The sequence below is a fragment of the Manis pentadactyla genome, chromosome 13 (assembly GCF_030020395.1).
Source record: "Manis pentadactyla isolate mManPen7 chromosome 13, mManPen7.hap1, whole genome shotgun sequence".
NCBI classification, from domain to species: Eukaryota; Metazoa; Chordata; class Mammalia; order Pholidota; family Manidae; genus Manis; species Manis pentadactyla.
Window position 1 is genome coordinate 6011936 of NC_080031.1, and position 26682 is coordinate 6038617.

General features: G+C 44.4%; 1 protein-coding gene across 1 annotated transcript in view; it reads left to right on the forward strand.

Moving 5' to 3' along the window:
- The window catches only part of CBL (Cbl proto-oncogene), a 377716-nt gene that overhangs the window by 154165 nt on the left and 196869 nt on the right, over positions 1 to 26682 (forward strand). The window lies entirely within an intron of this gene.

Consider the following 26682-nt stretch of genomic DNA (forward strand, 5'->3'; position numbering starts at 1 on the left):
GGAAAAGATGTGCTTGGGCTGAATCCTGGAGCTATCCAAGATGACATGATTTTAGAAATGAGGAGGAACCATCAAAGAGACAGTCGATGGCCAGTGAAGTAGCAGGAAAAAGTCCAGGAGATGGCGGCAGACTGTAAGCCAAGGGCAGGAGGCCTGCCAAGACGAGAGAAAGAACAGTTGTGTCAAGTGCTGCGTATGGGTTAAGTATGGTGATCTTAGAATCGACCTAGAAGGTAGTTGGTGATCTTGACAAGGCTGTGGTGGAGTGGTGGGGGGAAGGTCTGACTGTGGATGTGTTCAAGAAAGAATGGGAAGAGGGGGATGGCCAAAGTACAGGCAGCTCTTTGGAGGAGTTTTACTGGGAAAGGAAGGAAAGAGGTTGGGTGGGAGCTAAGAAAAGTGAGGTCAAGAAAAATTTTTTAATGGTAAAAAATAACTAAGTATGCTGATGAGAAATAGCCAGTAGAGAGTGAGAACTGATGACGTGGGAAAGAGAGAGGAGTAGAGGAGCAAAGGCCTCACCTTGATGAGGTAAGAGGGGACGGTGTCCAGTGGAAGAAAGGGCCTCGCTTCGGGTAGGGTCACAAAGGTTCATCCAAAGTCAGAAGACAGAAGGCGGTGGATGCACGTGGTGGAAGCCAGCGGAGATTCTCTCCTCTCCTCTCGGTGGGGTCGGGAGAGTAAGGGGGCAGGGGGAAGGGTGGGAAATTTAAGGGGAGAGGGGGAGGTATAACCTAGCCTGCCTAGGCGGTTGTTCCCAAACTCGAGTGTGTATCAGACTCACCTGGGGGGGTCTGATCTAGCCCTGCCCAGAGTTCCTGAGGTCAGGGTGGGCCTGATAATTTGCATCTCTAACAAGTTCCTGGGTGATGGGAAAGCTGCTGGTCTGGGGACAGCCCTTCGTGAACCACCCTGCTAATGAGTGGGAGGGTGACCGGATTGTGGAGCAGCACCAGGGCCCATTGGAGGTTAGAAATCCTGGATGCAAAGTGAATCCATTCAGTGCCTTTCTCATCAGGTTCACAGTCGCTGTGTCTTTAAGGCTTTCATTGTCTACTGACTTTCCCTGAGATAATAGTCTCCAAATTCTTCTCCTTTAAAAAAGGAACAGCTTTAACTTAGGCTCAGCTCTCTCCTCTTCCCTGCTCCATTTCCCTTTAGTACATCCCCTGCTGGCTCACTCCAGTGGGCCTGTTTGTCACTACCGACTACTTGACCTCTTGCCAATTTCCACACCTCCACCCGTTTCCTCTTCCAGTTCTCTCCTCTGGGTTTTGTGACACAGTGTGTTTCCGGTTTTCCTCTTCACAGCTCCTTCTCCGTTTCCTCTGGTGATCTTTCGCCCTCTTGCTTTCCAGTCTAGCATGGTGGTGGTTATATGCGCAGATTGTAGATTTCCCGGGATAATTTCTGATCCCTCTGCTTATACTAGCTGTGAGGTCTGAAACATCTATATCTGTTTCTTTGTATGTTAAAAAAATCAGGGCTAGTAGTAGTGCCTGCCTTACAGAGTCGATTCAAGGATTAAATGAGTTGCCATGCGTGAAAAACCTATTGCAATGCCTGGTGTATAGTGAGAGCGTAAGATCACATCGATGTGCTGCTTGGTTGGGCTGATGAAACCCAAATCTGTGTTTGCAGGGAGACCTCACTTCCGAGCACTGGTTGTAATTACCAGCTGCCTCCTGCCACACCCTTGGATGCCCATCAGCATCTCAAACTCAGCATGTGCCAACCTTAAACTCATCATTTTCCATTCAGTTTGCCCCACTTTCTTTATTCCCCACATCTAGGAATGGCAACATCGTCTTTCCAAGTTCCTAGCCAGAAATGTGCTAGTTGCCAGCTTTTCTCCTCCCTTCTTACAGAGGTGTTATCAGTCTACAAACTCAGATACCCGGGAAACATAACATAGTTTTTCTGTAATGTACCTTCATTTCTAATGGGAGCCAGCTCCTCTCCTACCAGGGTGGTGGACATTCAGTCAGTTGATGGACTTGTCCTTCCTTTGCCAAGAGGTTGCCTAAATTCTGGAAGAGTGTCCCATAGATATTTGCCAAAGCGCTAGAGGGAGTGGCCTTGTTATGAAATAGCCAGCCACGTGTCCACTGAGATGTCCACTGGCTGGCCACAGGCTTTAGTGGCCTGGCTCCTGCTTGTGTGGCCGTTTCCATCTGGTGTCTCCCTGTTACTTGTAGGTCCCATTCTTGGACACAGGAATCATTCTGCTCCTCCTGCCCTGGGTTTTGAGAGAGAGTGTGGTGCTGTCCAGGGTTCCAGCTGCTCTAACACAGGCTACCCTCTGCAGTCATGCCTTCTTTCTGGGCTTTGTCTCTCTCCCGGGGCTTCCCGTGGGGTGGACGGGCACGGCTCCACTGCTCCCAAATCTGGAAAACCCTTTTGGGGCTTTGCTGTGCCTCTGCACTGAGTTCCCTGAGGACAGAACCCCGCAGCTGTGCTCTTGCCATTTTCCCGCCGGCTCTGGTCTGCTGGTGGTGCCGGTGGTAACGCCCATGGGAGGCCTGGCTTTACCCAAGATATTTTCTCCACATTTTTTGTCCAGGCCGTGAGTCTTTTCTGTTTTATGAAGGGCTTAGGCAATTGAAATTCAAACACCAGAAGAGACTTCCAATCTTTCCCCCCGTGTTTGCTGTCACATCCTTTCATGAGACATGAGCCCAAAAGCTTGGATGTTTAATGTAGGCTGTGCGGGGAAAGGGAAGTGGACAAAAATGATATTTAAAAATATCATCTCACCATATTCCTGCCTCAGCTGCACACTGTATCTTTTTGATTCTGTCTCTTTTGTTCCCTTAAAGTTCCCCCCTCTCCATCTCTATTGCTTCTGTCTTCTTTTGGAATTTTAGTCCTGTATTTCTCTCAGTTTGCTAGTATTCGCTCTCCAACCCTGAGGGTCAAGTTGCTGGAACCGTAGGACATTTAGCACTTGAAGACCCTTGAGAAAAGATCAGAAGACTGAGTGACCTATGAAATGACCTGATATTTTATCTTCACTAACGTCAAACAGTAAAAGAAGTCTAAATAAAGGAAATGTCAGTAGCATTCTGCAGATCCTAAATTAGCAGCAAGGTATAATTTCCACTAATCAGCCATGGGTGATTTCACTTTGTAGGATTTCCCTGCAGTTTCAACAAGAGAGCAAATCTAGTTTGTTCTAATGCGGGTGATGTGTAGGTGAGGCTCCTCATTCCGGACTCCTCCAGACGTCCAGGGCCTTCCTGGCTTGGCTCCCCCTCATCCCATCATGCTTGTCAAGCCAGCTTTTGGGGAACCTTCTATGAAGCGGGCCTGCCTGAGATTGGATCCTATGATTTTTTTTTTTTTGGCTTCTTTTTTTTTAATTTTCTTTTTATTTTGGTATCATTAATCTACAATTACATGAAGAACATTATGTTTACTCGGCTCCCCCCTTCACCAAGGCCCCCCCACATACCCCTTCACAGTCACTGTCCATCTACATAGTAAGATGCTGTAAAATCACTACTTGTCCTCTCTGTGTTGCACAGCCCTCCCCGTGTCCCCCACGCACTATACATGCTAATCATAAAGCCCCCTTTCTTTTTCCCCGCCCTTGTCCCTCCCTTCCCACCCATCCTCCCCAGTCCCTTTCCCTTTGGTAACTGTGAGTCCATTCTTGGGTTCTGTGATGCTGCTGCTGTTTTGTTCCTTCAGTTTTCCTTTGTTCTTATACTCCACAGATGAGTGAAATCATTTGGTACTTGTCCTCCGCTTGGCTTATTTCACTGAGCATAATACCCTCTAGCTCCATCCATGTTATTGCAAATGGTAGGATCTGTTTTTTTCTTACGGCTGCATAATATTCCATTGTGTATATGTACCACCTCTTCTTTATCCATTCATCTACTGATGGACATTTAGGTTGCTTCCATATCTTGGCTATTGTAAACAGTGCAGCGATAAACATAGGGGTGCATCTGTCTTTTTCAAACTGGAGTGCTGCATCCTTAGGGTAAATTCCTAGAAGTGGAATTCCTGGGTCAAATGGTATTTCTATTTTGAGCATTTTGAGGAACCTCCATACTGCTTTCCACAATGGTTGAACTAGTTTACATTCCCACCAGCAGTGTAGGAGGGTTCCCCTTTCTCCACAACCTTGCCAACATTTGTTGTTGTTTGTCTTTTGGATGGTAGCCATCCTTACTGGTGTGAGGTGATATCTCATTGTGGTTTTAATTTGCATTTCTCTGATGATTAGTGATGTGGAGCATCTTTTCATGTGCCTGTTGGCCATCTGAATTTCTTCTTTAGAGAACTGTCTGTTCAGCTCCTCTGCCCATTTTTTAATTGGATTATTTGCTTTTTGTTTGTTGAGGCGTGTGAGCTCTTTATATATTTTGGATGTCAATCCTTTATCGGATCTGTCATTTATGAATATATTCTCCCATACTGTAGGATACCTTTTTGTTCTATTGATGGTGTCCTTTGCTGTACAGAAGCTTTTTAGCTTGATATAGTCCCACTTATTCATTTTTGCCTTTGTTTCCCTTGCCCAGGGAGATATGTTCATGAAGAAGTCACTCATGTTTATTATGTCCATGAGATTTTTGCCTATGTTTTTTTCTAAGAGTTTTATGGTTTCATGACTTACATTCAGGTCTTTGATCCATTTGGAGTTTACTTTTGTATATGGGGTTAGACAGTGACCCAGTTTCATTCTCTTACATGTAGCTGTCCAGTTTTGCCAGCACCATCTGTTGAAGAGACTGTCATTTCCCCATTGTATATCCATGGCTCCTTTATCAAATATTAATTAGCCATATATGTTTGGGTTAATGTCTGGAGTCTCTATTCTGTTCCACTGGTCTGTGGCTCTGTTCTTGTGCCAGTACCAAATTGTCTTGATTACTGTGGCTTTGTAGTAGAGCTTGAAGTTGGGGAGTGAGATACCCCCCACTTTATTCTTCCTTTTCAGGATTGCGTTGGCTATTCGGGGTCTTTGACAGTTCCATATGAATTTTTGAACTATTTGTTCCAGTTCATTGAAGAATGGATCCTATGATTTTTGATATCTTGGTAAGAAGAAGGCAGAAAAATATTCACTGAAAAGTTGCAAGCAGTTTTCCGTTTCTGCAGAGGGAGAGACTGCAGTTTCCGTGGGGCGGGCTGACTGGGAAGACCCCTCCACAGGGCTTTCGGTTGCCTCAGTGGAGCAGGTACCTGCCACCAAGTCCAGAGCAATGGTAAATCTGGTGGCATGGCGATTGTTTTCTGGCCGTCTTGCTTTTGGGAAGGCAATAGGGAGAAAGACATTCCTTTGCTGACTTCCGAGTGCTCTGGGCAGAACATTCCAGCAGGTGTTTTCAGGAGCTGAGAAGCAGGATAAAGAGGTCTAGGGCGGAGAGGCAGTAACCAGAGTGTGGAGGAGCTAGTGGACTCCAGACATCCTGCCGGCCCTTCGGTGTCCCTTCGATGTCCCCACTAGCTGGTGAGCACTGGCGTTTTTGGAGGAACTGGGTTGGCGTCTGTTACGAGTATGTGGGTGGCTGGTCGGGGTGGAGGCATAGCCCGCCCTGGGGATGGGGTGTGTCTGTGCTCCTCTGAAGGACATAGATGTGCACTGTCAGCACACTGGGGTGAGAAATAAAAAATGGGGGGCCCTTCCACAAGCAGAAAGAAGAAACTGTCCCTCTTTGGGCCTCTGTGGCACTGAGCTCTGTGCTCTGAGGTGTTGTATACTCAGCACATTCCTGGAGCTGAAGGTGAGCTGACCCTCGCCTCAGGGAGTGGGGCTGAGAGGTGTTCCTACAGGGGCCCCTTGTTCTGCCTCCCTTTGGGAGTCGGGCTGCCGCTGGGCAGCTCCACTTTTTAAGGGCAGTGGCTCAAACAACCGTGGTGCCTGTCTGTCCACGGCCTAGCCCAGTTCTGTCCCATAGAACATTCTGTGAGGATGAAAATGACTTCCACCCTCTCCACTCTGTCAGCCGATTGTCTCCTGCGCTACTGAGCACTTGAAATGTGGCTGGTGTGACTGAGGAACAGAAATCTTAATTTAGTTAAATATGATTTGTTTAAGTTGAAATATAAATAGCCACATGCAGCTGGGGGCTCCCCTATGGGACAGTTCAGGTGTCCATGGTGGGGGAGTAAAGCTGTCAGGACCCGGAGGCTGAGCCGGTGCCATGATGATGGCTATTGACCTTGGAGGACACAGAGGCTCTGAGAGGCTGGGTCTCCCCCAGGTGCGGGGTGGAGCCACCCAGCAGCACCCCCAGCAATGGGGGCCATGTCCCGACTGGGTCAGGGCCCAGGGTGCCCTGGCCCCTCCCACAGCTGCTCACACCAGGAGCCCAGGCAGCGGCCAGGCAGGGCGGCGTCAGCCCGAGTGTAAACCGATTCCCCACTGCCCCCTGGTGCTGTGGTGCCGGCCTCCCTGTCTGTCCCAGGCCCTGGAAGTCCAGAGCGTCCAGGTAATCCGGTACCCCCACGGCTTTCCTGTTGCGTCTCCTCACCTGAGCCGACTCCTGTCTCCCCACACCCCGTGAAGCCCTCTTGGGCCTGACACTGCTCTGGGGCTAGGCAGGCCCCGCTCTGTCCTCAGCCTCTACTTCAAAGGTTCCCTCAAGCTCCTGCCTTAGCTGGAACTGTCCCCTGAGGGCCCCACTTCCCCAGAGCCCCCTTAAGGGGAGCCTTTCATTCTTGCCATCACATACCTCAGGGTCAAGAGGGGGTGTTTGGGTTTCCTAGGGCTGCAGGAACAGATTCCCACGACTGGTTTTAAAACAACAGAAATTTGTCTTCTCGCACTTCTGGAGGCCACAAGTCCAGAATCGAGGTGTCGGTGGGGCCCTGCTTTCTCTGAAGCCTCTGGGGGACCCTCCCTGGCCTCTCCGGGCTTTTGGTGACGCCCAGTGCTCTGGCCCACATCGCTCCCATCTCTGCCTCCCTCTTCCCGGGGCTGCCTTCCCTCCGGGTCTCCTGTTTCTGTGTCCAGCTCCCCCTTGTCCGTAAGGGCGCCAAGCTTTGGATCAGGGCCACCCTAGTGCAGTAGGACTTCACGGTAATTTTGCTCATCTGCAAAGACCCTATTTCAAAATAAGGCCTCCTTCACAGGCAGCTGGGGTTAGGACTTGAATGTATCCTTTTGGAGGTCACAGTTCAGCCCCCTGCAGGTGGAGTAGGTGTCCCCGCTCTTTCCCCCCTCCCTCCCCCAGGTACCCCTGCTGAATCTCCTGGCACCTGCCCCCCTGCCCTCCCAGCCATCATCTGCCGGCTCTGGGTCGCTTCCACTCACTGCTTAGCAGCTCCTGGCTCCTTGTCTTCCTCTCCACCCTTCATCGTTCTGATGATTCAAACAGCCATGTGAGTGATCCTTTAACATGCTGGCCTGGCAGCTTTTGGACCTCTTCATCTCTCTCTTCTCACAATGTCTGATCTGCCCACTCTGACATCTTTACACTTTACCCAGTTTAGACTCTAAAATGTATCACTTTAATCACTCCATTGCTAACTTCCTCAATTCCTTTGCCCCTAATTCCGTCTGCTGACCTTGCCTGGAAAAATCTGGAGCCTCACTGGGGCCATTTTATATTCCCTATGTTTGCACCCATGTAGGTGAGTGATTCTGCAGGATAGGACCAATTAGGTCCACGTTATGTTCAGAGGAGACACTCAGCACTGCCCAACATTTCTATTATGTTTCCCTAGGATGTTTATTTTCCCACCACATCAGTTTTCTGTTGCTGTGACACATATGCTCAGAAACTTAGTGGCTTAAAACAACACCTATTTGAATCTGAGAAGTTGTATTGGGTAAATTCCCAGGAGTGGGATTCCTGGGTCAAATGGTATTTCTATTTTTAGTTTTTTGAGGAACCTCCATATTACTTTCCACAATGGTTGAACTAGTTTACATTCCCACCAGCAGTGTAGGAGGGTTCCCCTTTGTCCGTATCCTCGCCAGCATTTGTTGTTCTTAGTCTTTTCGATGCTGGCCATCCTGACTGGTGTGAGGTGGTATCTCATTGTGGTTTTAATTTGCATTTCCCTGATGATTAGTGATGTGGAGCATCTTTTCATGTGTCTGTTGGCCATCTGAATTTCTTCTTTGGAGAACTGTCTCTTCATATCCTCTGCCCATTTGTTAATTGGGTTATTTGCTTTTTGGATGTTGAGGCATCTAAGTTTTTTATATATTTTGGATGTTAACCCCTTGTCAGATATGTCATTTACAAATATATTCTCCTATACTGTAGGATGCCTTTTTGTTCGGTTGATGGTGTCCTTTGCTGTACAGAAACTTTTGAGTTTGATATAATCCCATGAGTTCATTTTTGCTTTTGTTTCCCTTGCTTGAGGAGATGCATTCAGGAAGAAGTTGCTCCTGCTTATATTCTGGAGATTTTTGCCTATGTTGTCTTCTAAGAGTTTTATGGTTTCATGACTTACATTCAGATCTTTGATCCATTTCAAGTTTACTTCTGTGTATGGGGTTAAACAATAATCCAGCTTCATTCTCTTACATGTAGCTGTCCAGTTTTGCCAACACCAGCTGTTGAAGAGGCTGTCATTTCCCCATTGTATGTCCATGGCTCCTTTATCATATATTAATTGACCATATATGGTTGGGTTTATATCAGGGCTCTCTAGTTGTTCCATTGGTCTATGGGTCTGTTCTGGCGCCAGTACCAAATTGTCTTGATTACTGTGGCTTTGTAGTAAAGTTTGAAGTTGGGGAGTATAATCCCCTCAGCTTTATTCTTCCCTCTCAGGATTGCTTTGGCTATTCAGGGTCTTTTCTGGTTCCATATGAATTTTAGAATGATTTTTTCTAGTTCGTTGAAGAATGCTGTTGGTATTTTGATAGGAATTGCATTGAATCTGTAGATTACTTTAGGCAGGATGGCCATTTTGACAATATTAATTCTTCCTATCCCTGAGCATGGGATGTGTTTCCATTTATTGGTATTTTTCTTTAATTTCTTTCATGAGTGTCTTGTAGTTTTCAGAGTATAGGTCTTTCACTTCCTTGGTTAGGTTTATTCCTAGGTGTATTATTCTTTTTGCTGCAACTGTGAATGGAATTGTTTTCCTGATCTCTCTCTCTGCTAGTTCATCGTTAGTGTATAGGAATGCCACAGATTTCTGCATAGTAATTTTGTATCCTGCAACTTTGCTGAATTCAGATATTAGATTTAGTAGTTTTGGAGTGGATTCTTTAGGGTTTTTTATGTACAATATCATGTCATCTGCAAATAGGGACAGTTTAAGTTCTTCCTTGCCAGTCTGGATGCCTTTTATTTCTTTGTGTTGTCTGATTGCCATGGCTAGGACCTCCAGTACTATGTTGAATAAAAGTGGGAAGACTGGGCATCCTTGTCTTGTTCCCGATCTTAAAGGAAAAGCTTTCAGCTTCTTGCTGTTAAGTATAATGTTGGCTGTGGGTTTGTCATATATGGCCTTTATTATGTTGAGGTACTTGCCCTGTATACCCATTTTGTTGAGAGTTTTTATCATGAATGGATGTTGAACTTTGTCAAATGCTTTTTCAGCATCTATGGAGATGCTCATGTGGTTTTTGTCCTTCTTTTTGTTGACGTGGTGGATGATGTTGATGGATTTTCAAATGTTGTACCATCCTTGAATCCCTGGAATAAGTCCTACTTGATCATGATGGATGATCTTTTTGATGTATTTTTGAATTCAGTTTGTTAATATTTTGTTGAATATTTTTGCATCTACGTTCATCAGGGATATTGGTCTGTAATTTTCTTTTTTTGTGGTGTCTTTGCCTGGTTTTGGTATTAGAGTGATGCTGGCCTCATAGAATGAGTTTTGAAGTATTCCCTCTCCTTCTACTCTTTGGAAAACTTCAAGGAGGATGGGTATTAGGTCTTCACTAAATGTTTGATAAAATTCAGCGGTGAAGCCATCTGGTCCAGGGATTTTTGTTCTTAGGTAGTTTTTGATTTCCAGTTCAATTGATCTGTTCAGATTTTCTGTTTCTTTCTGGGTCAGGCTTGGAAGGTTGTATTTTTCTAGAAAGTTGTCCATTTCTTCTAGGTTATCCAGTTTGTTAGCATATAATTTTTCATAGTATTCTCTAATAATTCTTTGTATTTCTATGGTGTCTGTAGTGATTTTTCCTTTCTAATTTCTGATTCTGTTTATGTGAGTTGACTCTCTTTTTTTCTTGATAAGTCTGGCTAGGGTTTATCTATTTTGTTTATTTTCTTGAAGAACCAGGTCTTGCTTTCATTGATTCTTTCTATTATTTTATTCTTCTCAATTTTATTTATTTCTGCTCTAATCTTTATTATGTCCCTCCTCCTACTGACTTTGGGCCTCATTTGTTCTTCTTTTTCTAGTTTTGTTAATTGTGAGATTAGACTGCTCATATGGGATTGTTCTTCATTCCTGAGGTAGGCCTGTATTGCAATATACTTTCCTCTTAGCATGGCCTTCGCTGCGTCCCACAGATTTTGCATTGTTGAATTATTGTCATCATTTGTCTCCATATATTGCTTGATCTCTGTTTTTATTTGGTCATTGATTCATTGGTTATTTAGGAGCATGTTGTGAAGCCTCCATGTGTTTGTGGGATATTTCATTTTCTTTGCAGTTTATTTCTAGTTTCATACCTTTGTGATCTGAGAAAATGGTTGGTACAATTTCAATCTTTTTGAATTTACTGAGGCTCTTTTTGTGGCCTAGTGTATGGTCTGTTCCTGAAAATGTTCCATGTGCACTTGAGAAGAATGTGTATTCTGTTGCTTTTGGGTGTAGAGTTCTGTAGATGTCTGTTAGGTCCATCTGTTCTAGTGTGTTGTTCAGTGCCTCTGTCTCCTTATTTGTTTTTTGTCTGTTTGATCTGTCCTTCAGAGTGAGTGGACACATGCAATGTACTCATTCTATTTCCCCTTTTAATCCTGTTAGTATTTGTTTCACGTATATAGGTGCTCCTGTGTTGGGAGCATAGATATTTATAAGTTATATCTTCTTGTTGGATTGACCCTTTTATCATCATGTAATGTTCTTCTTTGTCTCTTGTGACTTTCTTTGTTTTGAAGTCTATTTTGTCTGATACAAGTACTGCAACTCCTGCTTTTTTTCTCCCTAATAGTTGCATGAAATATCTTTTTCCATCCTTTCACTTTTAGTCTGTGTATGTCTTTGGGTTTAAAGTGAGTCTCTTTAGGCAGCATATAGATGGGTCTTGTTTTTTTATCCAATCAGTGACTTTGTGTCTTTTTATTGGTGCATTCAGTCCATTTACGTTTAGGGTGATTATCGATAGGTATGTACTTATTACCATTGCAGGCTTTAGATTCGTGGTTACCAAAGGTTCAAGGTTAACTTCCTTACTATCTAAGAGTCTAACTTAACGCACTTAATATGCTATTACAAACACAATCTAAAGGTTCTTTTTTTTCTTCTTTTTCTTCCTCCTCCATTCTTTATATATTAGGTATCATATTCTGTACTCTTTGTCTATCACTTGATTGACTTTGGGGATAGTTAATTTAATTTTGCATTTGCTTAGTAATTAGCTGTTTTACTTTCTTTTTTTTTTTTTTTTTTTTAATAATTATTTTTTATTGAAGTGTAGTTGACATACAGTATTACATTACATGAGTTTCAAGTGTACAACACAGTGGTAGAACATTTATATACATAATTCTAGGTTCCAGCTATCACCCTACCAAGCTGTTACAATATCTTGACTATATTCCTTATGCTATACATTACATCCCGGTTACTAATTTATTTTACCATTGGAAGTCTGTCCCTTTTTTTTTTTTTTTTTTTTTTTGTGAGGGCATCTCTCATATTTATTGATCAAATGGTTGTTAACAACAATAAAATTCTGTATAGGGGAGTCAATGCTCAATGCACAATCATTATTCCACCACAAGCCTGATTTTTGTCAGTCTCCAATCTTCTGAGGCATAACAAACAAGTTCTTACATGTAGAACAAATTCTTACATAATGAATAAGTTACATAGTGAACAGTACAAGGGCAGTCATCACAGAAACTTTCGGTTTTGCTCATGCATTATGAACTATAAACAGTCAGTTCAAATATGAATACTCATTTGGTTTTTATACTTGATTTATATGTGGATACCACATTTCTCTCTTTATTATTATTATTTTTAATAAGATGCTGAAGTGGTAGGTAGATACAAGATAAAGGTAGAAAACATAGTTTAGTGTTGTAAGAGAGCACATGTAGATGATCAGGTGTGTGCCTGTAGACTATGTGTTAATCCAAGCTAGACCAGGGAAATAAAACATCCACGTATGCAGAAGATTTCTCTCAGAACGGGGGGGTGAGGTTCTAAGCCTCACCTCTGTTGATCCCCAATTTCTCACCTGATGGCCCCCCTGCGACTGTGCCTGTCTTAGGTTGTTCCTCCCTTGAGGAATCTTACCCGTCTCTGGCTAACCAGTCATCTTCCGGGTCCATACAGGGAAATGTGAAGTTGGTAAGTGAGAGAGAAGCCTTATTGTTTGAAAAAGTTAGCTTTTTACTTCTTTGCATATTTATGCCCTGTGGCTTCTATGCCCAGCATTTGTCTTGAGGTATCTTTACCACTTGGAAGAATTATGATACTCGGTAAATTTGATATGAGGCACGAATTCTATTTAAGGGTTGTAATTAGGAAGGAAGAAGAAAAGCTATAGAAGTAGCAGGCGGAAGAAAACATGGGAAGATTGATTATTTCTTTGATATATCTTCTTGTAGAGTAACTTCAGCATGTATAGGTTTTAAGCTACTACTTAAATTGCACACACACATTAACATAATAGGAGTATAGTTACATAACCAAAGCATATCTGTAATTACCAGCCATCTGCAGTGAAACCAAGAAAACCAGTTAGGCACCTTAGGCATTTGTGAAAACTTATCTATGATATGGTGGATATTGTCCAACTGAACTTGAACAGTCTGAGAGAAATCAGACAAATTAAAACAACCCATTCCTGGGGACTGTTCACATGCCATATGTTCTTTTAACAATAAATAGTTTGTAGTTGTAAGACTTTGGAGCGCTACAATTTGCACTTCTCCAAATTCTTGGTTGAGTTCCAACAGTATAGATCCAGTCCAATTTTGTTGTTTTACTGTATGCACAGGCCAGCTTAGATATCTCCTTCCTCATTCCCATGGCAGGTCCAGGAACTGGTGGGATGAGTGCATCTACAGCTGTAGCAGTGCGTGGATCTTTGTTGGGGTTTTTTGATGATCATCTTCTGGCATGAGTCTTCCAGAGGGTGCAGATGTTGGAAGTTCTTTTTCATATCGTATCTTAGTTCATTTTCGGGGTAGCCCAATTAGGCTTTGATCCTCTGTATAAACACAAACAGACTCTTTGCCTACACTTTTATATGCCCTTTATACCCTTGTGTAGAACTCGTTGGAGGTTACCACACAGGAACTGCCCTTTTTTTTTTTTTTTTTTTTTTGCTATCACTAATCTACACTTACATGACGAATATTATGTTTACTAGGCTCTCCCCTATACCAGGTCTCCCCTATAAACCCCTTTACAGTCACTGTCCATCAGCATAGCAAAATGTTGTAGAATCACTACTTGCCTTCTCTGTGTTGTACAGCCCTCCCTTTTCTCCTACCCCCCCATGCATGTTAATCTTAATACCCCCCTACTTCTCCCCCCCTTATCCCTCCCTACCCACCCATCCTCCCCAGTCCCTTTCCCTTTGGTACCTGTTAGTCCATTCTTGAGTTCTGTGATTCTGCTGCTGTTTTGTTCCTTCAGTTTTTCCTTTGTTCTTATATTCCACAGATAAGTGAAATCATTTGGTATTTCTCTTTCTCCGCTTGGCTTGTTTCACTGAGCATAATACCCTCCAGCTCCATCCATGTTGCTGCAAATGATTGGATTTGCCCTTTTCTTATAGCTGAGTAGTATTCCATTGTGTATATGTACCACATCTTCTTTATCCATTCATCTATTGATGGACATTTAGGTTGCTTCCAATTCTTGGCTATTGTAAATAGTGCTGCAATAAACATAGGGGTGCATCTGTCTTTCTCAAACTTGATTGCTGCATTCTTAGGGTAAATTCCTAGGAGTGGAATTCCTGGGTCAAATGGTAAGTCTGTTTTGAGCATTTTGATGTACCTCCATACTGCTTTCCACAATGGTTGAACTAACTTACATTCCCACCAGCAGTGTAGGAGGGTTCCCCTTTCTCCACAGCCTCGCCAACATTTGTTGTTGTTTGTCTTTTGGATGGCAGCCATCCTTACTGGTGTGAGGTGATACCTCATTGTAGTTTTAATTTGCATTTCTCTGATAATTAGCGATGTGGAGCATCTTTTCATGTGTCTGTTGGCCATCTGTATTTCTTTTTTGGAGAACTGTCTGTTCAGTTCCTCTGCCCATTTTTTAATTGGGTTATTTGTTTTTTGTTTGTTGAGGCGTGAGAGCTCCTTATATATTCTGGACGTCAAGCCTTTATCGGATGTGTCATTTTCAAATATATTCTCCCATACTGTAGGGATCCTTCTTGTTCTATTGATGGTGTCTTTTGCTGTACAGAAGCTTTTCAGCTTAATATAGTCCCACTTACTCATTTTTGCTGTTGTTTTCCTTGCCCGGGGAGATATGTTCAAGAAGAGGTCACTCATGTTTATGTCTAAGAGGTTTTCGCCTATGTTTTCTTCCAAGAGTTTAATGGTTTCATGGCTTACATTCAGGTCTTTGATCCATTTTGAGTTTACTTTTGTATATGGGGTTAGACAATGGTCCAGTTTCATTCTCCTACATGTAGCTGTCCAGTTTTGCCAGCACCACCTGTTGAAGAGACTGTCATTTCGCCATTGTATGTCCATGGCTCCTTTATCAAATATTAATTGACCATATATGTTTGGGTTAATGTCTGGATTCTCTAGTCTGTTCCATTGGTCTGTGGCTCTGTTCTTGTGCCAGTACCAAATTGTCTTGATTACTATGGCTTTATAGTAGAGCTTGAAATTGGGGAGTGAGATCCCCTCTACTTTATTCTTCTTTCTCAGGATTGCTTTGGCTATTCGGGGTCTTTGGTGTTTCCATATGAATTTTTGAATTATTTGTTCCAGTTCATTGAAGAATGTTGCTGGTAGTTTCATAGGGATTGCATCAAATCTGTATATTGCTTTGGGCAGGATGGCCATTTTAACGATATTAATTCTTCCTAGCCACGAGCATGGGATGAGTTTCCATCTGTTAGTGTCCCCTTTAATTTCTCTTAAGAGTGACTTGTAGTTTTCAGAGTATAAGTCTTTCACTTCTTTGGTTATGTTTATTCCTAGGTATTTTATTTTTTTTGATGCAATTGTGAATGGAGTTGTTTTCCTGATTTCTCTTTCTGTTGGTTCATTGTTAGTATATAGGAAAGCCACAGATTTCTGTGTGTTGATTTTGTATCCTGCAACTTTGCTGTATTCCGATATCAGTTCTAGTAGTTTTGGGGTGGAGTCTTTAGGGTTTTTTATGTACAGTATCATGTCATCTGCAAATAGTGACAGTTTAACTTCTTCTTTACCAATCTGGATTCCTTGTATTTCTTTATTTTGTCTGATTGCCGTGGCTAGGACCTCCAGTACTATGTTAAATAACAGTGGAGAGAGTGGGCATCCCTGTCTAGTTCCCGATCTCAGAGGAAATGCTTTCAGCTTCTCGCTGTTCAATATAATGTTGGCTGTGGGTTTATCATAGATGGCCTTTATTATGTTGAGGTACTTGCCCTCTATTCCCATTTTGCTGAGAGTTTTTAACATGAATGGATGTTGAACTTTGTCAAATGCTTTTTCAGCATCTATGGAGATGATCATGTGGTTTTTGTCTTTCTTTTTGTTGATGTGGTGGATGATGTTGATGGACTTTCGAATGTTGTACCATCCTTGCATCCCTGGAATGAATCCCACTTGGTCATGGTGTATGATCCTTTTGATGTATTTTTGAATTCGGTTTGCTAATATTTTGTTGAGTATTTTTGCATCTACGTTCATCAGGGATATTGGTCTGTAGTTTTCTTTTTTGGTGGGGTCTTTGCCTGGTTTTGGTATTAGGGTGATGTTAGCTTCATAGAATGAGTTTGGGAGTATCCCCTCCTCCTCTATTTTTTGGAAAACTTTAAGGAGAATGGGTATTATGTCTTCCCTGTATGTCTGATAAAATTCCGAGGTAAATCCATCTGGCCCGGGGGTTTTGTTCTTTGGTAGTTTTTTGATTACCTCTTCAATTTCGTTGCTGGTAATTGGTCTGTTTAGATTTTCTGTTTCTTCCAGGGTCAATCTTGGAAGGTTATATTTTTCTAGGAAGTTGTCCATTTCTCCTAGGTTTCCCAGCTTGTTAGCATATAGGTTTTCATAGTATTCTCCAATAATTCTTTGCATTTCCGTGGGGTCGGTTGTGATTTTTCCTTTCTCGTTTCTGATACTGTTGATTTGTGTTGATTCTCTTTTCTTCTTAATAAGTCTGGCTAGAGGCTTATCTATTTTGTTTATTTTCTCAAAGAACCAGCTCTTGGTTTCATTGATTTTTGTTATTGTTTTATTCTTCTCAATTTTATTTATTTCTTCTCTGATCTTTATTATGTCCCTCCTTCTGCTGACCTTAGGCCTCATCTGTTCTTCTTTTTCCAATTTCGATAATTGTGTCATTAGACCATTCATTTGGGATTGCTCTTCCTTTTTTAAATATGCTTGGATTGCTATATACTTTCCTCTTAAGACTGCTTTTGCTGTGTCCCACAGAAGTTGGGGCTTAGTGTTGTTGTTGTCATTTGTTTCCATATATTGCTGGATCTCCATTTTGATTTGGTCATTGATCCATTGATTATTTAGGAGCGTGTTGTTTAGCCTCCATGTGTTTGTGAGCCTCTTTGCTTTCTTTGTACAGTTTATTTCTAGTTTTATGCCTTTGTGGTCTGAAAAGTTGGTTGGTAGGATTTCAATCTTTGGAATTTTCTGAGGCTCTTTTTGTGGCCTAGTATGTGGTCTATTCTGGAGAATGTTCCATGTGCACTTGAGAAGAATGTATATCCCGCTGCTTTTGGATGTAGAGTTCTATAGATGTCTATTAGGTCCATCTGCTCTACTGTGTTGTTCAGTGCTTCCGTGTCCTTACTTATTTTCTGCCCAGTGGATCTATCCTTTGGGGTGAGTGGTGTGTTGAAGTCTCCTAGAATGAATGCATTGCAGTCTATATCCCCCTTTAGTTCTGTTAGTATTTGTTTCACATATGCTGGGGCTCCTGTGTTGGGTGCATATATATTTAGAATGGTTATATCCTCTTGTTTGACTGAGCCCTTTATCATTATGTAGTGTCCTTCTTTATCTCTTGTTACTTTCTTTGTTTTGAAGTCTATTTTGTCTGATATTAGTACTGCAACCCCTGCTTTCTTCTCACTGTTGTTTGCTTGAAATATGTTTTTCCATCCCTTGACTTTTAGTCTGTACATGTCATTGGGTTTGAGGTGAGTTTCTTGTAAGCAGCATATAGATGGGTCTTGCTTTTTTATCCATTCTGTTACTCTGTGTCTTTTGATTGGTGCATTCAATCCATTAACATTTAGGGTGACTATTGAAAGATATGTACTTATTGCCATTGCAGGCTTTAAATTCGTGGTTACCAAAGGTTCAAGGTTAGCCTCTTTAGTATCTTACTGCCTAACTTAGCTCGCTTATTGAGCTGTTATATACACTGTCTGGAGATTCTTTTCTTCTCTCCCTTCTTGTTCCTCCTCCTCGATTCTTCATATGTTGGGTGTTTTGTGCTGTGCTCTTTCTAGGAGTGCTCCCATCTAGAGCAGTCCCTGTAAGATGTTCTGTAGAGGTGGTTTGTGGAAAGCAAATTCCCTCAGCTTTTGTTTGTCTGGGAATTGTTTAATCCCACCATCATATTTGAATGATAGTCGTGCTGGATACAGTATCCTTGGTTCAAGGCCCTTCTGTTTCATTGTATTAAATATATCATGCCATTCTCTTCTGGCCTGTAGGGTTTCTGTTGAGAAATCTGACGTTAGCCTGATGGGTTTCCCTTTATAGGTGACCTTTTTCTCTCTAGCTGCCTTTAACACTCTTTCCTTGTCCTTGATCTTTGCCATTTTAATTATTATGTGTCTTGGTGTTGTCCTCCTTGGATCCATTCTGTTGGGGGTTCTGTGTATTTCCGTGGTCTGTTCAATTACTTCCTCCCCCAGTGTGGGGAAGTTTTCAGCAATTATTTCTTCTAAGATACTTTCCATCTCTTTGCCTCTCTCTTCTTCTTCTGGGACCCCTATAATACGGATATTGCTCCTTTTAGATTGGTCACACAGTTCTCTTAATATTGTTTCATTCCTGGAGATCCTTTTGTCTCTCTCTATGTCAGCTTCTATGCGTTCCTGTTCTCTGATTTCAATTCCATCAATGGCCTCTTGCATTCTATCCATTCTGCTTATAAACCCTTCCAGAGTTTGTTTCATTTCTGCGATCTCCTTTCTGGCATCTGTGATCTCTTTCCGGACTTCTTCCCATTTTTCTTGCGTATTTCTCTGCATCTCTGTCAGCATGTTTATGATTCTTATTTTGAATTCTTTGTCAGGAAGACTGGTTAGGTCTGTCTCCTTCTCTGGTGTTGTCTCTGTGATCTTTGTCTGCCTGTAGCTTTGCCTTTTCATGGTGATAGGAATAGTCTGCAGAGCTGGGACGAGTGACGGCTGGAAGGACTTCCTTTCTTGTTGGTTTGTGGCCCTCCTCTCCTGGGAGAACAGCGGCCTCTAGTGGGTTGTGCTGCGCAGCTGCGCGCAGACAGGGTTTCTGCTTCCTGCCGGGCTGCTATGGAGTTAATCTCCGCTGTTGCTGTGGGCGTGGCCTGGCTCGGGCAGCTGCTCCAAAATGGTGGAGTCGCGTTGGAGCAGGAGCTGCTGGGAGGCTATTTATCTCCGTAAGGGGCCTCCCTGCTCCCTGCAGCCCAGGGGTTAGGGTGCCCAGAGATCCCGGATTCCCTACCTCTGGATTAAGTGACCCGCCCTGCCCCTTTAAGACTTCCAAAAAGCACCCGCCAAAACAAAACGACCACAAAAAAAACAAGAAAAAAAATTTTTTTAATTAAAAAAAAAAAGGTGGTCGTTCGTTTTTCTTTATTCTCCGGTGCCAGCCTCAGGCCTCTGCTCACTGGTCTTTCTGCCCTGTTTCCCTAATATTGGGGTCCCTGTCCCTTTAAGACTTCCAAAAAGCGCTCGCCAAAACAAAGCAGCAAAAAAGCCAAAAAAAAAAAAAAAAAAAGGTCGCGCGCTTTTCTTATGTCCTCTGTCGCCCAGCCTCCAGTGCCCGCTCACTGTTCTTGCTGCCCTGTTTTCCCAGTATCGAGGGCCCTGCACTCTGGCCCGGATGGCGGGGGCTGGGTGCTCGGCAGCCCTGGGCTCCGTCTCCCTCCCGCTCTGCCTGCTCTTCTCCCGCCGGGAGCTGGGGGGAGGGGCGCTCGGCTCCCGCGGGGCCGGGGCTTGTATCTTACCCCCTTCGCGAGGCGCTGGGTTCTCTCAGGTGTGGATGTGGTCTGGATATTGTCCTGTGTCCTCTGGTCTTTATTCTAGGAAGGGTTGTCTTTGTTATATTTTCATAGATATATGTTGTTTTGGGAGGAGATTTCCGCTGCTCTACTCACGCCGCCATCTTCCGCCCCCTCCTGTTTTACTTTCTTTACTGTGGTTTTATTACCTCTGGTGACAGCTATTCAACCTTAGGAACACTTCCATCTATAGCAGTCCGTCCAAAATGCACTGTAGAGATGGTCTGTGGGAGGTAAATTCTCTCAGCTTTTGCTTATCTGGAAATTGTTTAATCCCTCCTTCAAATTTAAATGATAATCTTGCTGGATAAAGTATTCTTGGTTCCAGGCCCTTCTGCTTCATGGCATCAAATATATCATGTCACTCCCTTCTGGCTTGTAAGGTTTCTGTTGAGAAGTCTGATGTTAGCCTGATGGGTTTTCCTTTGTATGTGATCTTTTTTCTCTCTCTGGCTGCTTTTAAAAGTCTGTCCTTATCCTTGATCTTTGCAATTTTAATTACTCTCTGTCTTGGTGTTGTCTTCCTTGGGTCCCTTGTGTTGGAAGATCTGTGTACCTCCATGGCCTGAGAGACTATCTCCTTCCCCAGATTAGGGATGTTTTCAACAATTACCTCATCAAAGACACTTTCTATCCCTTTCTCTCTCTCTCCTTCTTCTGGTACCCCTATAATGTGAATATTGTTCCGCTTGGATGGTCACGCAGTTCTCTCAATATTCTTTCATTCTTAGGGATCCTTTTTTCTCTGTGGCTCAGCTTCTTTGTATTCCTCTTCTCTAGTTTCTATTTAATTTATTGTCTCCTCCACTGTATCCAATATGCTTTTAATACCCTCTATTGTGCTGTATACCGATTGGATCTCCGACTGGAATTCATTCCTGAGTTCTTTTTTTTCCCCTTTCTATTAATTAATTGATTAATTAATTATTATTATTTTTTCATTCCTGAGTTCTTGAATATCTTTCCATACCTCCATGAGCATGTTAATGATTTTTATTTTGAACTCCGTTGAAGGAAGATTCATGAGGTAGATGTCATTTAAATCTTTCTCAGGAGTTGCATTAATTTTACTCTGGACCAGGTTCCTCTGGCGTTTCATATTTGTTTATGGTGCCCTCTAGTGTCCAGAAGCTCTACTTTCTGGAGCTGCTCAGCCCCTGAAGTGATGTCGGGGGTGGCAGGGGAGCGGTATTGGTGCCTGCTGGGAGGAAAGAGCTGTTTCCCACTTCCCAGCCGCTATGCCTGTCTCCACTGCCTGAACCACTGGGCTGAGCACACAGGCATAAGTGTCTATGCTTTGCGTTTGTAGTTGCTGTAGACAGATTTTCCCTCTGGCTGGCCTAATGAGTAGGGTTTGCTGGTTTGTGAGCCAGGTGGGGCTGGCCAGGAGAAAGGCTCAGTAGGCTGCCTATCATGGAGGGGGTCCTTGGAGCTGTGTAGCCAGCCAGGGAGCTGGAGCACCTGAAGATTGTGAAAGCTCCCAACCTACTGGGCAGAGTGCACCTGACAATTTTGTCTATCTGTCCTTTCTCCTGAGTAGTAAGCTCTGTGCAATCCTTGCCCCTTTAGCAGCCCTCTTGCTAAGGGCTTCCTTGTTAGGAAGTCTCTCAGACTGCCCGCCTTTCTTTTGTTCCAGGGCAGCTGGAATCTCAGTCTCTCCAGGAATTCTGCCTGTCTTAGCTTTCCAACCCCCTAATCATGAGAGTACCATGCAAACACCATGAAATGTAGGTTTGTGCTCCCAGAGCAGATCTCCGGAGTTAGGTATTCAGCAGTCCCAGGCCTCTACTCCCTCCCTGCTCCGTTTCTCTTCCTCCTGCCGATGAGCTGGGGTGGGGGAAGGGCTCAGGTCCTGCCAGGCCTCGGCTTTGATACGTTACCTTGTTCCATGAGGTCTGCTCTTTTCTCCAGGTGTATGCAGTCTGGCACCGCCCTCTTTCCTGTTGCTCTTTCAGGATTAGTTGTATTAATTATATTTTCGTATTATATGCGGTTTCAGGAGGAAGCCTCTGTCTCACCTCTCATGCCGCCACCTTTAATCCAAAACCGAGCATCGCACATTTAATGCATCCACTTATCCACCCCACACTCCCCAGCCGTTCCTATCTCCACAGACAGCAGCATCGTGCATTTGGTGTTCAAGCAAAATCCCAAGGGCCGTCCGGGACTCCATCTCCCCTCCTTTTAACACCCCCACCCCATCCAAACGTCTAGTAAGCCTGTCCTCTCTGCTTTATTTTTTTTTGGGAGGCATTAACACATTTCTTTAAATGTTTATATTTATATTATCTTTCATTTATATTATTTAGTAAATGAATACATGTATAAAGACAAAAAGCATTACTAGTTTTATAATGTAAAAGCAGTCTGTTAGCCCACCCTACGTTCTCTTTCCCCAAAGCAACCACTCTCAACTATTTTAGTTAGTTTTTCTGCTTTGTTCTTCAATATTTAAACATTTCTCAGATAGATAGCTCTTTCTTGAGTTTTTAGTTTTAAGTATTGCCTATTGAGTTTCACCTATGGAAAATGAGGTCAAGCTCTCCTCTGTCACTGTAGAAGCCTTTTTCCTTCCCCACCAAACACATACCCTCCTCCCATCCTCCAGTATAGCTTTATTGTACTTTTTCAATAAAATCAGTGTTTATATTAGTACGGTTATGTAAATATTGTTCACAGCTAAGACTTACATATGATTAAAATTCTTTTTTCCTCCTTTTGGAGAGTTAATGCTTGCCGTCTTGTTTGTTTGTTTGTTTGTTTTTTGGTTGCTATTGATAATTTTAAAAAGCCTGATTTTAAAACCATTGTAGAATTACAGGAAGCTGCAAAAATAGTATAAAGAGGTCGTGTGTACCCTTCCAACCCTGTTCACCTCAATGGTAGCATCCTACATAGCTATAGTACAGTTTCAAGACAGGGAAGTTAGTGTTGGTAAAACCCACACATCTTATTCAGATTTCATTAGTCCCCTTAGTCTTAACTCTATGTGCACCTCAGTGTCGCCACCTCCCTCTCTTTTTGCCGCAACAGTTTTTGGCCACACTGCCGTCACCTCTTTCAGGACCACTGCAATATCCTGCTGAGGTCTCGCTCCTACTGTTACTCTTCTTCAACCCATTTTCCATAGAGCAGTATGAGGGATCTTCTGAAGACGTTACTAGATCAAATCCTTCATTGTTTCTCTGTTGACATTAGAATAAAATGGGTCCGGTGGGATCTGGCTCTCGCCTACCTCTTCGATGACGTCTTGTACCACTCCTGGCCCGGCCCCTGTGAGCACCTTACTGGTCCCTCCGCCTGGTTGTGCTTCTGGCTGTTCTTGGAATGGCTGGCTTTCTCCCTCCTCCAGGTCTCAGCTCTATGGCTCCCTCAGGCTTCCCCTGACCCTAACTAAAGTGCTGGCCTTCTTTGTCTTATCACCTCCTACATGTGAATGACTCCAATCCATAATGTCATGATTTCTTTATTGGTTTACTTAGTGGCCGTCTCCTATACTACAGTATCAGTTTTATAGGATAGGAATTTTTCTGTATCATTCACCATTCTATTCTTGTTATCCTGCACAGATAATTAAACTCCCTGGCATGGAGTGTCCACTCAGTTGGTTTGAATGACTCTTAACTGGGTCAGAGGCCCTGATGATAGCCTGGTATATCAGCCAGCAGTTGTGAGGTGCCCTAGAGAGCACTAAGGCTTGTCCTCAGACTGAACCCACAGGTCTTCCACTCCCTCTGCACAGGTTTTCAGGATATAGAAGAAATAAAATAAGTTTTCTTTGTCATCAGCTTATAAAACCATAGAGCCTACTTTTTGTGTTAACTCCTGCTAGTGACCCTCCCCTGGGAAGCCCTTTGCCCGCCTTGTATATTCCCATAGCGCTTTACTGAGGTATAATTTACATTTAATGACATTCGCCCACTTAAGTGTACACTTTGATGAGTTTTGGCAAGTGTGTACCCTCGTGTAACTCTCCACAAAAGGTTCCCTTGGGCCGAGGCTGCTTCTGCTTTTTAAAAGAGATTGTGGTAAAGTACACATGACATACAATTCACCATCCCAGCCATCCACAGGGTATGGTTTGGTGTTGGTAAACACATTCACCTTGTTGTGCCACCGTCACCACCATCCATCTACAGAACCCCCCTCTTCATCTTGCAAAACTGAAACTCTGTCCCCATTAATAATAACTCCTGTTTCTTCCTCTCCTCAGCCCCTGGCAACCCCCGTTCTCACTTCTGTCTCTGAATTTGACTTTTGGCTGTTTCTTCTTTTTTTAAGTTATGGTGAAAAGCATAGAAAGCTTCCCACCTTAGCTGGTAAGTGTACAGTTCAGTAATGTTAAAGTCTTCTTTTTAAGGTTTGTTTAGGTTTAGTTATGAGCGCAGAAAGCTCCAAATAACAGTAGCTCAAGCACAGTATTCTACAGCTGCTGTGATGGCTCTGCTGTCACTAGGGATCTGGGCTGCTGGCTTGTGCTGTGTCATTTGGAACATACCATTTCTATCTCATAGTCCATGACGGCTGTTCTGGGTCCAGCCATCAACTCTGCATTCCAGCCAGCGTGGAGGTGAAAGGGGGAGAAAGGCACGCATTCCCCCTTTAAGAGCACTTCATAGAAATTACACACACCATTTTCTGCTTACATCCCAATGGACAGAACTTAACTACATAGGCACATCTTGCTGCAAGGGAGCTGGGAAATGTAGTCTTTGTTCTGGACCACACATTCCAGTTCTAATTTGTGGGTCCTATTGCTGAAAAGAGGAGAATGTTGGGGAACTCCCAACAGTGTCTGCCACAGCTTCCATGCCTCCCCACATTGATCACTAGGCTGAAATCATCCCCTCTTCTTATTGGACTGTACATTCCTTCAGACAGAGGCTGTCTTTTGCCTCTTAGCACAGAACCAAGAGCTTAATGTTTTTTGTACAAATAAATGATCCCAGTCCAACTGTCTTATTTTAAAAATTAGTATAGTGAGGCACTGAGGTGGGGTCATTTAGTTTTGGTTCCTACTGAATTCAGAAAACTGCTTTATGGCAGGTGAGGCAGGTGGCCTCCAGTGAGCACACCCACGGCTGCTGGGCACTGCCCACCTCTGCTTCTGGGCAGCTCCAGCCATCAAAGGCCACTTTGGGTGTGGGGCCACACCTGGCCTCCATGAAACTCCCACTGGTCCTGTGTTGCCCTCTACACCGTGGGTCCACTTCCCATGCCCTTCTCAGCCCCCAGGCCTGCCTTTGTCAGGAAAAGATGCCTCCCATGAGTCTTCACAAGACAGGATTGTCAGGCGGCAGAGGGACCTTCAGGGCATGCGAGTCTCCTGAGGCTGGGAGCCCTGGGCAGGAAGGCAATCCCCCTTTTGTCCTGAAGCCCTCCTGGGTTGAACAGAAGACAGCTGATGACCCTCACGCTTTGCCAGGAGTCTGAAGGACTCCAGCTCCAGCATTTCTTCTGAACCCGGGACTGGCTTCTCTCGCATGTGCAGACAGGCATGCCCTTTGCAATCAATCCACAGGCTGCACACACACAGAAGGGATCAGCATCATGCCGTGCAGGCTGGAGGATATGTGGCTCAGGTTCCCTGGACACTGTGTAGATGTATTGGTCGGTCAGTGGACATCCTCGCATCTCTTCATGGTGACCCCTTGCCCTTTGGAGGGAGTTGGGGAGACCCTCCCATCATGCCCTGCACAGATTTCCCGTCTCAGTGGACAATCCAATCAAAGGGGTGTGAAAAGGGGCTTGTGTTGCTATGTATAAGAATCCCATCCCTGAGGTAGGACTGAGATGATGGAAGGGGCATGGGAGTGGGTAGGGCTGGCCCAGCCCTCTTTATCATTAGCGAAGTCACTACTGATGTCCTGTGGCTTCCCCAAGACTCCTGACTTGACCAGCAGGGATCTGACAGCTGTTGTGGCCGGCCTCTGAGAGCCTGTGGCCACCAAGCCACAGCACAGGCTCTCTGGGTTGGCTTATGCTGAGAGGCCCGCTGGCCCCGGCTTTAAGTTGTAGGGCCCCATTTCAGGCCCAGGCCTCTTTTCCTTGCCTGCCTTCCTGTAGTCCGTCCTCTGATGGCTTTGTGACTTCTAAGTGAAGCCCACGCACTGTGGGCCTCCCTCAAGCGTGGCTGCAGGGGGCAACACCAGTTCCCAGGACCCTTGTGTGTGGCTGCTAAATTCTTCAGGGAATCAGCACCAGGACATGGTAGGGACCACCTAGGTGGCATTACCCAGGCGCTGGGGGCCCATGGCATTCTCACAGATGAGGCTTCCTATCTGGCTTCCCAGTTTCTTCCAGAAAGATCTTCCAGTTCAACTCTTACTACACTGAGGATGGCATCTGAATTCCCTTCCCCTATAAAGGCTCTTTTCATTTTCTTGGCCTGATGCTTGCAGGTCCAGGCAGGACAGAGTAAGAGGTGCCTGTGTCCACGTTTGTCCTCTGGGGGCCCCAGGCTAGCTGAGAGTTGCCCAGAGACCTGGGCCTCGCAGTCGGGGACACAGGCGGCTGCCTCTCCAACCTGCGGGCTCTCTTGCCCTCTCTGGGCTTGCTCACTACCGGGGCTGCTGGCAACGCACAGACATTCACGGGAGGCGTCCGGAAGAATGGGGTCAGGGGCATCGATGTAGATCCCAGGTATTTAAGTAAATGCTCAGAAAGAATATCCTCTACGGCGTTAAATACCAAGTGAGCCAGCTGGGTGGTTGTCACCTTCCTCCCCCAGTTTCCTGGCAAAGGAGGACAGGCTTCGTCTGGGGGCTGCCTCCCTCTGCCAGCAGCTGGAGCCCAGAGCCACCCTGCCACCCTGTCCTGGGCCCCAATGCCCCCAGTGCTGTTCACATTCTACTCCTTTGCTTTTAGAGGGAACCCGGGAGGGCTGCAGTGGGCTCTCCCACCGCCCAGTTCTTTACTGGCATCTCTGGGTTTAGGAAGCGGTGCTCGCCGGCCCCTCGCTGCCCCGGCCAGCTCCCACAGCGCCGCCTCCAACCTCCTCTCGTGGCCGGGCATTGCCCTCCCTATAGTCCCATGTAACTTGAGGGGCCATTTCCCGGAACAACCAGATCCGAGAAATAACAGCAGTTCCACACCTTAGCACTTGTTAGCATGTTCCAGGGCCGCGTGGCTTGGCCC